The sequence below is a fragment of the Alexandromys fortis genome, unplaced genomic scaffold, assembly GCF_014885135.2.
Source record: "Alexandromys fortis isolate MF-2015 unplaced genomic scaffold, M_Fortis_MF-2015_v1.1 scaffold_6, whole genome shotgun sequence".
Classification (NCBI taxonomy): domain Eukaryota; kingdom Metazoa; phylum Chordata; class Mammalia; order Rodentia; family Cricetidae; genus Alexandromys; species Alexandromys fortis.
In genome coordinates, this window is record NW_026067902.1 from 1,749,800 (window position 1) to 1,765,771 (window position 15,972).

The 15,972-nt window shown below is 38.3% G+C and overlaps 1 pseudogene; it reads left to right on the plus strand.

Moving 5' to 3' along the window:
- Positions 1-13,460: 13,460 nt before the first annotated feature.
- LOC126494712 (heterogeneous nuclear ribonucleoprotein M-like) lies at positions 13,461-15,514 on the plus strand (annotated as a pseudogene).
- The last annotated feature ends 458 nt before the right edge of the window (positions 15,515-15,972 follow it).

A 15,972-nucleotide genomic window follows, 5' to 3' on the forward strand; every position in this document is an offset into this window, starting at 1 on the left:
GCAATCAAGGCTTTTACACACAGAACTGCCAAAGGGAGCTCAGACTCAGCAACAAAATTCCCGTATCATCAAATTAGGCAGTCTTCGTGTGGGAGAGCCATAGGCTGATAGGGAGCCTAGATTGAGATCCCAACATTTAATTAAGAAGTCAGCCTAGATTGAGATCCCAACATTTAATTAAGAAGTCAGCCTTGCTTGTTAACAGCAAACACCTCTAGTATTGCCCTCAGCAAGCAAAATCGTTCAAGGAAACTTGCCAACACCCCCAAATATGAACTTAAAGAAATAAAACAATAACACAACAGTTAAATACACATACACACCACACACACACACCACACACACCAAAGAGAGAGAGAGAGAGAGAGAGAGAGAGAGAGAGAGAGAGAGAGAGAGAGAGAGAGAGAAAGAGATAAATAAACCCATCTCAGGAAGAAGTTGACAAGTTCTTAGTAATGACTGCAAGTTGTGCACCACAGTTTCTAACCTGAACCTCCAGGAGCTAAAAGGAACCTATCACTGTAAGCCTATTAATCATGAATTCCTAAGGTCTTATGAAGTCATTTCTGTCTGGTTCCCTTCTGTGCAGAACCCAGAATGAAATGTGTTTTTCAGCAGATCCCCTTCCTTATTCCAGGGTGATCCTTGTTTATTTAATGCTTTTCTAATCACTCTAGGGAAAACAAGAGAGAAGCCTTACGTAGACTGCATCTTAGATCACACAAAGTCTGTATATCAAATGCTTAGTTCCAAGCCTGGCCTTATCGGGAAGTGGCAGAACCTTTAAGAAGTAGGGTCTACCTACAAGGGGATTTTGAATCACGTGGAGCCTGCTCTTGAAGGAGATAGAGAGATTCCAGGCCCTCTCTCTTCCTTTTTACTTCCAGACTATGAGGTGATTATTTGTATTCTGCTGTGTCCCCACTGATACAATGCAATGCTTCACCACAGGCCCCCAAATCAGTGGGGCCAATGCACTGAAACCTCCAAAACTGTTGGCCAAAAATAAACCTTTTCTGTTTAAAAGCTGGCTATCACAGGCACTTATTATAATGATGGAAAGGTAACTAACATCGACTTATTAATTTACTTCATCAAATCTTACCACCACTGTCTATACTACAGCTCTGACTTTTCTCAGTTCTTTCTTCAATTTTTTTTCTTTGTATTGATTTGGTCACTTAGGGATCTTTCAGCTGTTTTCACATACAAAGTCTGTAGTCCTCAACAGTCATCGTCATTGGTCGTAGAGTGCACTCTTCCCAGATAAGAAACAGCACATGCAATCATGACAGTTCAGCAAGTGTTCATTGATGCCACTGGCGTGTGATCAAGTGAACAGATAAATTTGAATGACATTCCAGGGTGATGACTATGCACTTGAAATGGCATTTTTTATCATGCCTCTACCTGCCAATAAAGCAAATAACGCACACTTTCCTTACTGAGTAAAATGTTGCCTATAATTGAAATAGTCCCTTCTCCCACCTCTACATAACACACACACATATATACGATTTTTTTTTAATTTTAGGAATAGTCTATGAATGCTATTATATTTAATCTTTTAACATTTATCCCTAAGCCACTCAAATCATAAAAATAATATAAGTTTACATATAGACTTTCCATACTCTAGCAATTTCGCCACTAGTGTTTACCCAAACGAGATGAAATATATGACCATAAAAGGTTCTACAAGTATATTTAGAGCAGCTCTATTCACATAGCCTAAGAATTGGAAACAAACCAAATACCCATCAACAGGAGAGTTAGGAAATACAGCGTGCTATATTTACACAATAGAATACTGTTCAGCAGTATGAAGAAACAAATGATGTATATAAGCATCACACAGTTGAATTTCAGAGAATGAAGCATAATATTGGTGGGAAAAGATCCATACAAAAAGCGTGTCTCATATAATCCTACTTATGTGACATTCAAGAACAAGGACAACTATTCTAAAGTAACAGCATGCATAAAATAACTGGCTGAATGGGGAAGGAGCTGTCTGGAAATACTGAGAAGGAAGTTTTTAGGGAGAAGCAAATGTTCTTTGTCTTGAGAAGAGTGTCTGTTGTGTCAATATATACACTTACACACTAAAACATGAGGTTCTAATGAACTTGACCCGATGCAAGCCATACCTGAATTACAGCAAAGACTTAAAAATAGTATACTATTGGCTTAGTTGAAAAATAAATTTAACATTCTAACTCAGTGTATACTCAAGCAATATCAAAAGTTCACTTTGTGCAGTTACATAATAAGTTCATCACTCAGTTATTCCAAGGGCTCCTGTCTCTTTCAGGTACACCACACATATCTCCTGTAGATTCTCCACTAAAGTCTCCCTAAGGAACCCACTGGTGATACCTGAGCCCCTTCTGATCCACATGCACTGGCAGAAAATACAAGGACAGGGTTCCATGGCTGAGTTAAAGCATCTACCACACATCACCATTGCCTTCCATCCTTTTGAAACATAAAATCATCACCACCAACTTCCACTCAAAAAGCAGGAAGAATTGAGTCAATAAATCATTAAATACTATCAGCATAACTGGCTTCTTGGGATGAGCTCTAAACCATGATTGAAGTTTCTCCATTAAATCAAACATAGCAAGGTGATTTTGTAATTACCCATAAATAACATTGCTGTCCATCCCTTCAACAGACACTAGGATATGAAACCTTTGGCCAAAAGATAAGGCCTCGGATAGCTGCAAAACACACATGGTGACAGTTTTAATAATGTAGGGGCAAGCCCAGACTTAAGAAAGAATTTTTAAGTTACTTATTTTAATTTTGGAGATTATAATACAATTGCATCGCTCCCCCTTCCCATTTCTCCCTTGAAACTCTCCCACATATCCCTGCTTGCTCTCTTTCTAATACATTTTATATTAATTATTATTATATATGTGTATATTCATAAATACATTAAGTATAACTTACTCAGTCTATATAATGTTCCTTTATGTATATTGTATGTATTATATTCCTAAATACATTAAGTGTAACTTAGTCAGTCTCTATAATGTTCCTTTATGTATGTTGTGTGTATATTTTTAAATATATTAAGTACAACTTACTCAGTTTATATAATGCTACTTTATGTGACCATCTTGAAATGGATAACTAGTTGGAGTGTTCTTCCCTGGGGAAGACATTTTTTTTTTCTATTCTCACCATTCTTAGCTGCCTGTAGTTCTTAGTATACGACTGAGGCCTCCTGAGCTTTATGCCTTCTGCACTAGCATGTCTATTATTGCTTTCCTTTTCCAGCTCATGTTTACTCAGCAATGTTGGAGAGACTTTACAGGTTTAGTTTCTGATGCTACAAGAAGACAGAATCTTGTGGTAAACTCCTTTCTCTTCTAGCTCTTACAATCCTCCTGCCCCCTCTTCCACAATGACCCCTGAGACTTGGATACAGGAGCTGTATTGCAGATGTCCACTGGGACTGTCTACAATTCTTGTTGTGGTTTGTTGTAATATTCTCCACCTCTTGTAAACAGAAGTATTCTTGATGAGGTGCAAGAATTACAGCTATCTGCGGGCACAAGGGCAAATGTTTAGGATGGAGTTAGGGATTATGCCAGTTTAGTAAAGTGACATTTATAGGTTCTTCTTCAAGATCCAGGACTTCACTAGCCCTGCATAGTTGGTTAGGTTTCCAGTGCCAGGTATGACTTTCCTCTTGTTGAGCACATGTAGGCAATGCCTCCACGAATCTAGAAGACTACTTCCCTGGGGACTAGCTCTCATAGTAACTGAAGGTGCTATGTAAGATGACAAAGAAGAAAGGAGCCCACAGTCATTCCCAGTTGTAAAGACTATGAACCACAATAATACCAGCCTGACAAAATGCAAGGTACAGTAAATGTACTTTTATCACGAGGTTTAATAGTACTTAAGGTTTGCTCAATAGGAAAAAATTAATGTTTGTTATTATAAACCTCGTCAACTACCCATGGCTAGTGGAGTCATTGAACCCTAGAGGAGAGCCTACTACTAAGCCATTTTTCTAACCTGTATAATTTCCAACTTCATTCTAAATATTTATCCTTATATCCATAGATCAATGAGCTCTCCCTTCAATGAAGAAGCTTCCTTTGAAGTAGATGGACACAACTACAAAAAGACACACCGCCGAGATGCAGAGAACAGCTGACCATATGGTTCCCAGACCCAATTGATATATCTACAATACAACCATAATCCCATGGCTCGTGAAACATTATGGGGGTTGGGATTGTAAGAGGACAAAGACATCGGCTGCAAGACTATATCTCCTATTTATGAAATGGAAGTTGCACTCAAGAAATCCTGACAATATGGTGGCCTAAATAAGAACTGCACAATGACAACAGTTTACATGCCAGTGCACATGGAGGAAATTTCACAGAGCTACACACACACACACACACACACACACACACACACACACACGAACAGAGAGAGAGAGAGAGAGAGAGAGAGAGACGATAACAATAGTAGGTCAATAATTTTAGAGGAAATAGAAGGATATGGGAGGAGTTGGAGAAGGTGTATGGAGGATGTAAGTAAACATATAAAATTTTCAAAAAACAGAACAAAATAAAAAATAAAAGAAATAAAATGGGACTTTCTTAAAAGAAAAAAAATCAGTGTCAGGGAAAATCTTATTCAAGGCATAATACAACTGATTACAATGTTCCTATATTTGAGTTAATCTCTGAAAAGGTAAAACTTGAAGGATAAGAATAGTGAACATTCCAGGGAGCACTGGAGAAAGGGATTGTATCTGTTGCCTTTGCATGGATTTTTATGAAAAGTACAACTATGGTGTTTTCTTATTTACTCTCAACGCAGACACACTGAATATTTTCATTTATATTTCTCTGTCAGCTCTAATTATTTGTCAGTTTGAGAAGCAACTGTGGGTAGGAACCTCATTTCCTGCCAACAAGATGATGCGGGCTTAAGTGTCATAATTGGTGTGAACTTCACGGGTCTTTAACTTCTGGTTCAGGATCCAACCACTCGCAATATTTTCAAGTAATTAACAACAATAAAAGTTAGAATCATAAGGAAAACCTGAATTTCTCCTCCGAATTAAATTGTAATCAATAAATGAACTTACTTTCTTACTGTGCTTAAGAAATATATGCCTAAATGATTTTGGGAGGCCACAGTAGAAGCCTGGCCTATTTATGAAATAAAGTTGTTGAAATTAAGATACGAGTTTGTTTCCCATAAGGCTGTTTCGGCATATGGTGGTGGTGCCCCAGTCATGGTGACCTTCTGCAAGCAGCAGCCAACCGTTCCCTTGGGGCTTTCTCTTTGCTCTTGACAAGCAGGCCTGAAGCACTGGAAAGTTCATACCTTCAGAAGCATATTCCAGCCAATGAGGAGAGAGAAATGGTGGATGATTAGCTAGACTGTCCTCTCTAGGAAGGACAACTCTTGAGGTGTGTTCTCCTCTGCCTCCTAGTGTTACCCAGGGGGAGCAAGCCCTACAGCTATCGCACAGCCAGCACACGCTGCGGTTAGCTTCTCTCTGCCTTCCCTGCCAACGCTTCATGCTTAAAGCTTCTGCAATCTGACCACATAAACTTTATCTGAACCTCAAATTTAGACTCAAACTTAGGTTCCCATAACATAAGTTTGCTTAGAACCAAGCCCTAATCTTGATTGAAAAGTTTTTGTGTGAGGAAAAATAATGTACTGAGAATCTAGTTCTAACTACATAAACAAATAGTTAGCAGGAATGAGGGCTTGCCTAATGAACTGTAGAAAGTAAAAACTTCTATAAAAAAGAGTCTATATCACTGTTTCTCAGCCTTCTAATGCTGTGACCTTTGAGTACAGTTCCGTGTATTATGGTGACCCACAATCATAAAATTATTTCTTTTTAAAATAAATTTATTGATAAAATTGTTTATGTTACTACTTGATAACTGTAATTTTGCTACTGTTATGAATCTTCATGTAAATATTTGATATGCAGGATAGTTGATATACAACCCCCAAAGGGGTTATAACTCATAGGTTAAGAACCACTGGTCTGGACTGACATTTTAATAGAGAGGTTTTATTGATAGAAATGGTCTGGTTGTTTTACAGTATGCTTTAAGTTCATATTTTTTATCAATGGTATGTGTCTCAGGGTTTCTACTCCTGTGAAGAGACAACACAATCACAGCAACGCTTATAAAGAAAACCATTTAATTGGGATGGTTCTCTTATAATTCAGAGATTCAGTCTATTGTCATCATCATGGTGGGACATAGGAGTATACAGGCAGATGTGGTGCTAAAGAAGCAGCTGAGAGTCCAATACCTTGCAGGCAACAGGAAGTGATCTCTGTGTCACACTGAGTGAAATGTGAGTAGATATGAGACCTCAAAGCCCACCTCCGTAGTGACACACTTCTTCCAACAAGGCCATACCTACTCCCCACCTTGTCACTCCCTTTGGGGGCTATTTTCTTTCAAACCACCACAATATGTGAAAAATAAACACTCACAGTGTTAACCTTCCTTTAGAACAGGTAGGTGCATGATGTGTCCAGCAACATGTCGGTTATTCCCCATCAAACTTAGAGTAAATTTTAAATAGAACACCTTGGCGAGGGCATTCTTTCCCCGGCCCAGACCCTGCATGCCAGCATGTTAGACAGAAACAGCAATTTAATCCAGTAGTTTCTTCAGTCAGTTCTACAAGAATTCTTCAGCGACTGTTGGCTTCATTGTACCTATCTGCGCAAACTGAAAGTTCTGTGTTAGGGAAGAAAATACAAGTCCAGTGCTTTTATTCACCTTCAAAGAAGAAAAATAACTTTTCAAGTTGACGTGCGACTGGGACAAAAGACCATCTGGGGCAGCCAGGAGTAGTCTCTCGTCTCAAAGGCTTTCTACCAAGCAATGGGAATATGAGCATGGGAACAAACTTGGATCAGGAGTTAAAAGCATAAGGGTTGTCACCAGTCGGCACTGGTAAGCTGTACAACACTGAAAAAGACAATGCCATCTTCTTTCTTGGACTCGGATTCTTTCTGAAATTAGAAAATTCCTCCTTCTTTAATTCTGGCCTCTATCAGTAAAGCTAATTTACTATTCAAGTCAGTGATGGGAATTGTCAAAGTAAGGGCTGTGATAATCTCCCGGAGCTTGAATATGTCCTAAATGATGGATATTGGCTTGAGAAACTGTGCTTTTGTAATTCAAAGGCCTCTTAACCTAAGCCTTTTAAGTAATTTCCATAATCCCTTACTAGTAGAATTCAGAAAATATATCTTATTTTCTGCAAAATAAGCCCAGAACCTAGGAATTTAAAATGAAAGGGGAAGAAATGTATAAAACCTCACAAGGCATTGGGGCTAGACAATAAACTTAGAAGCACTCATTTTAAAAGGATGCAAGGTCTTATCATCATGACAGCTGGAAGTAGTTATAACTGACATGGTGATCTCAGTAGTCTGTAGGGAGTTGAGGTGGGGCTTCAAGTCAATCTCTAACTCTGTGTCTCCATTCTCCAATGTGGATTCATATATTCTCAGGTTTTTTTGTTTGTGAGTGTATTTTGGTCCATTTACCAATGCTATAACAAAATACATGAAACTGGATACTGTGCTAGAATAACTGCGTTTAACTCACTGTGTGAATTTGGTATTTTGCATTCATCTCCCTCAAGGATATGGCCTAAGCACTGACTCCAGTGGGGACTTCTGAGAAGACAGCATCACAAGGGCAGATGCCTGTGTATGACAGGGAGAACACCATGTAGCAAGACAGACAACCAGAGAGTGAGAAGAGAAACCTTTCCTCTTTTTATAATTATTCACTCTCAAGAACTAAAAAGGGTCCCAAGGGAACCACATTAATCTCTTTCATGAAGTTTACCTCCAATGACCTAATAACCTAATATCCTCTCAATAGGGTCCACTTGTTAAAGGTACCCACCATTTAACACACCGTACTGAGAAACAAGCTTCCAATATCAAAGCTTTGGTGAACAATCCACATCCAAACAATAGAGATGGAACACTTTTCCTTCAGAGGTCAACCACAAGACCTGTGACCCCACACCCCTCTCATTCTTCATAATAGTGTATTGAACTTAGTACTCTCCATTACAAAAACAAGTGTAGATATAGATTATTTCAGCCCACAGAAGAAAATGCTGCTTCCTCTACACAAAAGAGAAAGTAAACCTCATAAATATTCAATGCCGTGAAAGCCAGGACTCCAACCTAGGTTTGTGGAACTCTAAAATACAAGTAAAATTTCCCCCTTCAAATGTTACTCATTTTACTTTTTATTATACAGTAATGTTCATCGTAACACAAAACAGAAGGATCAGGAAAGAAAAAGGTAAAGTCCTGGAGAGGCTCACAAGCTCCTGAGGAGCTATTGACAGATAGATGACAATAAGGGTTTTTGAGAAAATGAGAGTCAACTTTCATTGTAAGGATACAGCCCCTGGTAAGTCAACCACATTCTGTTGGACAGCATCCATCTAGAAGCAAATAGACAGCACAAATCAAACTCTGTGGGTTATGTAGAAAGAAAAAGAGGACATGAAGTTGGAAAGGGTTGTGGGAGGTTGATTTGGAAAAAGTTAGGAGACGTGGAGGGAATATGATCAAAATTTATTTTATAAAATTTTCAATTGATTAATAAAAATATTATATTAAATAAGCACTGTAAAATAAAAAGATAAATAGTTGCTATTGAATATTAGACTCTTAATGTTTAGGAGGTATTTGTGAAATGTTAGTCTCCTATATTTATGTTAATATAACCACATTTGTTTTCTTCTACTGTCTATATTACTATTGTCTCAGAAGTCAAGTTCATTTTTCTTCTAAATTTGCAAGTTGATATATATATATACCTTGGCCTTACTTTCAGTTGATCAAGTTACAGGAATCTTTATTTTCTTCTATAAAAAAAAATTATCAAATAGAGTGACTTTTGGAAATGAATTGAAATCAAAGCATTCCTTAAACCTTGTATCCATTTGTGTTTGGGTCTCTTTCAGGACTCTATCCACTGATCTATTTGTCTTCCACTCAAGCAAAATGTCCTGATCATAATGACTACAGTTGGCTGAAAAAAAAGACTCCTCACTAGAGACGTGTGAGCATTAACGTTGGACTCTGCGTGATTGACCTCACTTGGTCAAAGAGCCTTTGCAAATGTGATTCAATTAAGGAAGTGGACAGGAGGAAATGGCTCAAGATTACTGATGCGGTATCTCTACCATCACCTGTGTCCTTGTGAGAGAAGACAGCGTCAGTTAAGACTCAGAGGAGGAAATAGGCATGACTGTATCGGCAGAAACTGCAGCAATGCAACCTCAGGCAGAGAAGACTGATGCCAGGGGCTGGAAGACACAAGGAAGAGAGAGGCCCAGGTGTCCCTAGGCACACCTTTCCTTCCGACTTCTGGCTTCCGGAGCCCGAGAGAATGCATTGCAATTATCCTTAGCCCCCAGATCATGTAGGAATTTCTTGCAACAGTAACAGGAAACCAAAGCTGTAGCTCTTTTAGAATACAAAGTTGTAATATGCATTGAAGAGTGTTATGCATTGAAGAGATAGCGCAGTAGCTAAGAACACATGCCATCCAACATGAGGACCAGAGTTCAGATGCCAGCACACATGTAACAAGCCAGGCATTCCCTGCATACAAGTAATCCAAGTTGTTAGAAGTTGGATACAAGAGGATCACTAAGGCTTCCTGACTTCCAGCCAAGCCAGGAACAACTAGATTCACGAAAACCTTGCCTTAAAGGACTAGGCAGAAAGAGATAAGAAAGAACATTTTTTCCTAGTCATTATTCTTTTTCAAAACTTTCTTGTATTTTTTTAAGTTACTTAGTATTCCATTATAATTGGAATTTTGGCTAAGTATAATTCATATTAAAATTGCACTACAACTATATATTATTAGGATAAGTTGGTACTTTTAAAATATTAGACTTCCGCTCCAGGAATATGATGTTTTTCTTTCCATTAACTTAAATATTATTTTATGCCTTTGGATAATATTTGAGATTATTTGTCTTTTATGAACTATTCCACACTTTATACTCATTCTCTTCTTCTGTCACTAATAATTTTTCCCATTTCTAACTTGCTGTTTCTCTTATAAATAAAGATTTAATTTTCCATATTTATGCAATCCCATGCATCCTCACTTTTCATGGTCTTACCTGATCACCCATGTTCATTGCTGCTCTAGTTACAATAATCAGGAAATGAAAACAGCCTTGATGTCTATCAACTGATGAAAGGATAACAAATATGTGATACACTTATATAATGGAATAGTAACAAAATTATGAAATCCTGAGCTAAATGGATAAAACTGGAAGCAATTGTTCTTAGTAAGGGAGCTCGGATCCAGAAAAACAAACAGTGAATGTTTTCTCTCATTTGTGAATATTAGCTTATAATCTTCAGATATGTGTGTTCTATTTAGAATACCCAAAGAGTTAAGGAAATTAACTAGGGGTCATGGAGAGTGTTTTTAAGGGTGGGGAGATAGAATATAGAACATAGTGATATAAAAGTTTGGAGAGGAATATGAACAGAAGAGCTAAATGGGGTGGGGAATGGGAACACAAATAGAAAAAACAATACAGGGAGGGATAGCTAACACTAAAGACATTTCAAAAAGTTATATGGAAACATTCTACTATAGAAGCTTCCTAAAATATATGCTTACATGTGTATAAGAAGAATTTAAATTGAGTTTTTCTATAATGGGACAATGTCACTACTAGACATCACAAACAAGCAAATAGAAAGCCCAGCGCCAAGAATAGGTTATCTCTTTAGGGTTTGTTGGCCAGTGAAATCTCATATACCCCTCCCCCAAACAAGGGACTATTTTCAATGCTTCTAGCCATCCTCTGAAACTGACAGCATGACCCTACTGATGAATGCAGCACATACTTCAGTCCTAGAACATGAAGAAATGAAGCTGGTACTGACTTGGAAGCCTCATCCATATGGACAGCTTTCACAGTGCTGGAAAGTCCTATGCACTGTAACAGAAGAGAAATGTAATCACAAGTCTCACCTACCTGCAAACCCTGTGAGCTACAATAATGACCAGCCTGTCAAGACAAACCCACAGGAACAATAGTGGCACTACTATCATATGAGTAACCAATCACTTTCTTATCAGATTTAATGATTTTTCACATGTTAAACTCACACGTATTTAAATAAGTCATAGGTCATAGGGGAAAACCTATTGATATTATTCTGCTAGATAGTTATGGTATTAAACCAACTCCTAAAGACCTATTGTTATACCCATAGATCAGCATGTCTTTTAACTCCCTTCAAAGAAATCTCCTTTTGCAGTAGATGGCAATTTACACAGAGACCCACAATTAGCCAAGGTACAGAGAATATGAGATTGCAGAATGCTCAACCCTAAATTGCACACGTCTTGGGGATCATTGTAGAATAGGGGGTAGAAAGATTATAAGAACCAGCGTGTAGAGATGCCTCCAGGGGTCCAGGGTACACACCTCTTGCACAGACGCAGGCACAGATAGACACTTGTACACATAATCAAAAAATAAAATAAAATCATTACAAATAGGTTACAATTATATTTCTTCCAGTTTTTCTCCTTTTTTTCACAACATTTTCTCTCCAAATTCCTCAATTTGAAAATGAAGTTCATTTACTTTTTGTTTGTTTGTTTGTTTTTTGATTGCAGTGCCAAGGACCCATGCATGCCAAGAAAGCATTCTATCACTGAGCTGCTTCTCAGCCCTCAGAGTATTTTCAAACAATAAGAGAAATAATGAAATTTTGTATAATATAGTTTTAACCAATCCACAGTCCTTTATACCAAATAATCACTTCTTTATTGTTTTCCAGATACTTGATATACTATATAATTTTAATTTAATTTCTTTACTGATCCAGTACTGTTTAGAGGAGAAAGTTCATTTCCATATAATCATCCTTCTGGCCCTTGTATTCCTCATTTCTTGTTTAATTATATATATAGTCAGAGAATGTAGCAGGTAGAGGCAGGCAAATCTCTGTGAGTTTGAAGCCAGCATGGTTTACAAGAGCTCGTTTCTGGACAGGCTCGAAAGCTATAGAGAAACCCTGTCTTGAAAAACCAAAAATAATAATAATAAAATAATAAAAAATAAAAAAATCTCTATTTGGGATGTATTTCATTGAGATTTCCTCTGTGGCTAAATATGTAATCTATTTTCACAGATATTCCAGAAAAATATTTCCTCTCAACAGTTTGCAAAGTAAAGGAAATACATTCACTCCGGGGACTTCATCATATCATGCTTGTACTGAATTGGATTTCTCGATTATATTCTTCATTACTGCATATTGCTTCCAACTTTTTATGTATTTGACATTTGAAATTCATACAGCTGTTTATCACCAGCTAAATTACCATTGAGCTTTGTCAGTTTCCTTGTATTTATAGTCTGTTTGCTTGGTTTGGTGTGTGTTTCTCTGATGAGATTTTTGACAATGAATTTACACAACTGCTGTGTCTCCTTAGTGAACAAAGCTTTGGCCATGATCTATTCTTTTTTCCTTTTTAAGGTTTTGTTACTATACCTCATTCATTTATTTGACATTAATATTTTCAACCCTAATTTCATTCTTAACTTGATTTCTTAGTATAGTTGTAATTATAGTTTTGATTATCCATTTTATCTTCATTTCATTTTATGTATGGCAATGCATGAGATAATTTATTTTTGATTTTTCACAATAGTATAACATTTTTATTCTAACAGAATTCAGATGATAGATATTTATCTGAATAATTGATGTTTATTTGAATAATTGGTGTAATTATACAAATTATTTTATTTGCTCTCTGTTGCATGGTGTTCTTTTCTTTTCCTTTGTAATTATAAGCATAGAAATCTAGGGCTATTTTACTCTTGCATATCTGTACTTTGCACATTGCCCTATTTAGAGATCCATGTCATGAAACAATTATTAGTTAGATTGCACTTTTGAATATTTTGTTATGTTTCATTTTTAAGTCATATTTCATCCTATTGACTGAGATCTTGTAGTCCTGGGCATAGATCACAAGTAGAAAATACAAACTCAAACTCAGTTTTATAGTGCTGTCTATTCAAAGACCAGATCATTTTTGTGACCCTATAAAGCATTGAGATTTCCTGCCACCGCAAAGTAGGTAATGAGTTCTTCAGGGGCATCAGCTGTCCTTTAATATAGCTCTTTGAAACAATAGAATCCACAGCGAGCTGTTCTATTTGGGACATGAGCTACCTCCACTTCAGACCCCTGTCATAAATTCTAGGTTATTTCACCCATGATTCTCTTAAGGTACAGAACAGGTTTTCATAGTCCTCTTTTGGGTTATTGTTATCTTATTATAAAAGATATTACAAATATAAAAAATGAAGTGTGGGGTCATATGAGCATGTATGAAGCAGCTCCACACAGCCCAAGCCCTCACAGAAAAAAGGTGGCAGGGGTCAATGAAGAGGCCCAAGTAGCAGCGACAGAGCCCAAAATGGAGGAAGAGAGCAGTGCACCCTGCTTGCTGAGCCCAAAGGCTCCAGCTCCAAGACCTACTCAGAATGAGAACAGCAAGGAGAAAGACATAAAAAGAGGAGACAATCGTTTTAAGCCGTGTGCTAATCCAACTAAAAGATACAGAACCTTTATTACCAACATACCTGTGGACGTGAAATGGCAGTCACTTAACAACTTGGTTAAAGACAAACTTGGTGAGGTAACATACATGGAACTCTTAATGGACACTGAAGGAAGTCAAGGGAATGTCTGTTGCTGAATTCAAGATGAAAGAGAGCATGAAAAGATTGCTGAAGTTCTAAAGAAGCACAGTCTGAGTGGAAGACAACTGGCAGTCAAAGAAGCAGAGCAATGGAAAAGGCCATGGCTAAGACTGGTGGGGTAGATATCCTAAATTACCCTAACATCCCACAAAAGCTTATCCATGCATTGCAGGATGGAAGACTTGAAAGCAGAGCATTTGTAGCAAATCTGGATGATAAAGCTGGCTGGACAAAACTGATGTATTTAGTATGGCTGGTGGGGTGGTCTGAGCAGACATTCTGGAAGATTAAGAGGGGCAAAGTTGTGGAACAGGCACTATGACTTTTGAACAAGCCACTGAAACTGTGTAATTCGATAGACCAGTGTGTGTCAAGATGAATGAGAGGGTCTTAACAAAGGGAGAATTTTTTTTCCCTTCCTGAATGTTCATAGCAATTTCCCCTTGGACTCATTGGTGTCAGCATAAGCTAGGACCTGGAGAGAAGCCTAGTGATGCCAACCACCTGAATAAAGGCATTAGAATGGGAAACCTGGGGCCTTCAGGAATGGGAATGGAACACATAGGATTTGGAATAAATAAAATTAGAGGCATAGAAGCACTCTTTGTTGGTGGTATGGAAAACATGAGACAATTTGGATCTGGAATGAGCATAGGCAAAATAAATGAAATCCCAAGAAATGCACTGAATAATAAGAGATCACTACAAAGCAGGGAAGAGGTGTAGCTAGAGACAAGGTCCCTGCATGGTCCCTGGGATGGAGAGGATGGGCCCTGGCATTGACCACATTGGTGGTGCTGGCATGGAGCCCATGGGCACAGGCCTAGGCTAGAACATGTATCAAGTGGTCTCTGCCATGGATCTTATGGGCCTGATCTTGGACTGCATGAATCCAGTTGAGTGCATTGGCTCCGGTGAGAACATGAACCCATTAGGTCTTGATCATATGGCCTCCAGAATTGATTGCATGGGACAGACCATGGAACACATTGGTCTGGTGTAAAACACATGGGTGCTGGCTTGGGCTTGCCCTGGGGAAGTTTTCAATCTCTTGCCTTCAGGTAGGAATTATGATCTAAGACCTATAGGTGTTGACTGAAGTTCCTGTGCCACTCGGTCCCACAGCCATGCCAATGACTGTGTGAGACAAATTAATTGAGTGCATGGACCCTGCCATTGGGCTTATGGATAGCTTGGTGCTCACAGGCATGGGGGGCAGCCTAGAGTATATAGGTCTGTAATGGATTGAATAGCTACTGGCCTGGAGCATGGAGACCAACAACATGGAGTACATGAGTCTTAAGAGCATGAGAGCCAACAGTCTTGATTACATGGGCCTGGAGCAAATGGGAGTCAAAGACCTGGTGCTTATGGGCTCTGCCATGGGCCTGACATTGGGTGCTAGCATTAAAAAAATAGGCTGGGACATGGGTAGTGCCAAGAGGTGCTACTTTTGAACAAGCCATTGAGATGGATTGGGGCAACTTTGGAGGAAGCTTCGCATTTTCCTTTGGCAGAGTAGACTTCTTGCCAGATAACTGTGAGAAATCTCTCATTTGATTTTACATGAAAATTGCTAAAGGGCAAATTCAACAAAGGTGGCCATATGCTTTATTCCGAAATCAAGATGGAGAACAGAAAGTACAAGGACTGTGGTGTAGTTAAGTTTGACTGAACTTTCTGTCCCACCTGGTTTGGCAGCCATTCAATCCCAAAGAAACACACAGAGGTCTACATTTTAATCATAAACTGGTTGGCCTATTAGCTCAGGCTTCTTATTAACTGTTACATCCTACATTAACCCATAATTCTTGTCTGTGTCAGCCACGTGGCTTGGTACCATTTAACAGTGAGGCATTCTCATCTTGCTTCCTCTGTGTCCAGATTACAACTGTAGACTGACTCTTTCCTCTTTCCATAATTCTCCTTTTCTCATCACTCTGCCTGTACTTCCTGTCTGGTCACCTTGCCTATACTTCCTGCCTGTCTACTGGCCAATCATAACTTTATTAAAATAATACAAGACCAGTGTCCCACAGCATATAGGTAACAATCAAAATATATATGCCACAATAGCATAGATATACTTTGCTGCTATTAACACCTGATGGGTGGGTACAGTATTAAGTAAAT